Source organism: Schistocerca cancellata, chromosome 10 (assembly GCF_023864275.1).
Source record: "Schistocerca cancellata isolate TAMUIC-IGC-003103 chromosome 10, iqSchCanc2.1, whole genome shotgun sequence".
Lineage (NCBI taxonomy): Eukaryota > Metazoa > Arthropoda > Insecta > Orthoptera > Acrididae > Schistocerca > Schistocerca cancellata.
Window position 1 is genome coordinate 19542977 of NC_064635.1, and position 1923 is coordinate 19544899.

The window sequence follows — 1923 nt, forward strand, 5'->3', positions numbered from 1 at the left end:
TGGAGTGGTGACAGCAGCGAGGCAGCCAGAAACATTTGCGCTGTGTATGGGGATGATGGCATTGCACAGAGCACGGCAAGAAAATGGTTTTCTCGTTCTAAGGAGGATCAAAAAATGTGTGTGAAATCTTACGGGACTTAACTGCTAAGGTCATCAGTCGCTAAGCTTACACACTACTTAACCTAAATTATCCTAAGGACAAACACACACACCCGTGCCCGAGGGAGGACTCGAACCTCCGCCGGGACCAGCCGCACAGTCCATGACGGCAGCGCCTGAGATCGCTCGGCTAATCCCGCGCGGCTAAGGAGGACCGTTTAGACATTAAAGGCTCTCCACATTCAGGAAAGCCTTCGGGATTTGATGAAGATCGTTTAAAGCAATAATCCACAATGATCCACGTTAGTGCTCATTCCACCATCGTGAGACGTATGTACAGGGCTATTATAAATGATTGAAGCGGTTTCATAAATTCACTGTAGCTCCATTCATTGACATATGGTCACGACACACTACAGATACGTAGAAAAACTCATAAAGTTTTGTTCGGCTGAAGCCGCACTTCAGGTTTCTGCCGTCAGAGCGCTCGAGAGCGCAGTGAGACAAAATGGCGACAGAAGCCGAGAAAGCGTATGTCGTGCTTCAAATGCACTCACATCAGTCAGTCATAACAGTGCAACGACACTTCAGGACAAAGTTCAACAAAGATCCACCCACTGCTAACTCCATTCGGCGATGGTATGCGCAGTTTAAAGCTTCTGGATGCCTCTGTAAGGGGAAATCAACGGGTCGGCCTGCAGTGAGCGAAGAAACGGTTGAACGCGTGCGGGCAAGTTTCACGCGTAGCCCGCGGAAAATTGGCTCATGCCAGAACTGGAGACCGACAGCGCCGACTTCATCTTTCAACAGGATGGTGCTCCACCGCACTTCCATCATGATGTTCGGCATTTCTTAAACAGGAGATGGGAAAACCGATGGATCGGTCGTGGTGGAGATCACGATCAGCAATTCAAGTCATGGCCTCCACGCTCTCCCGACTTAACCCCATGCGATATCTTTCTGTGGGGTTGTGTGAAAGATTCGGTGTTTAAGCCTCCTCTACCAAGAAACGTGACAGAACTGCGAGCTCGCATCAACGATGCTTTCGAACTCATTGATGAGGACATGCTGCGCCGAGTGTGGGAGGAACTTGATTATCGGCTTGATGTCTGCCGAATCACTAAAGGAGCACATATCGAACATTTGTGAATGCCTAAAAAAAGTTTTTGAGCTTTTGTACGTGTGTGCAAAGCATTGTGAAAATATCTCAAATAATAAAGTTATTGTAGAGCTGTAAATTCGCTTCAATCATTTGTAATAACCCTGTATAAAATGGGAAAGGTTCAAAAATTGGGTGTATGGGTACCGCATCCTCTAAGCCAAAATCACAGTAAGTGGGTTTTCATAGGTGCAATGTGTCATATGTGTATCGTTACTGGTGTCTTGATGCTAACATGCTGTAAAGAAAGGATTGGTGGACTCGAAACAAAGCAGCGACTTCCTATACAAAGACCTCCGCCCATCCACAAAGGTTAACGTTATCCATCTGATGCCACAGCGACGGTGTGGTGTACTTAGAATTGCTTCCCCGAGGTGTAACCGTCACTGCTGACATTTGTTGTCAACGACTGAGAAGTCTTGCAGGCAAAATCCATGGACAACGATGCCTTGCAAACAATAAAGGCGAAACGCGTATGGTATGAAAAAAAGTTCAGATATGTGTGAAATCTTATGGGATTTAACTGCTAAGGTCATCATTCCCTAAGCTTAAACACTACTTAACCTAAATTATCCTAAGGACAAACACACACACCCATGCCCGAGGGCGGACTCGAACCTCCGCCGGGACCAGCCACACGGTCCATGACTGCAGCGCCCCAGACC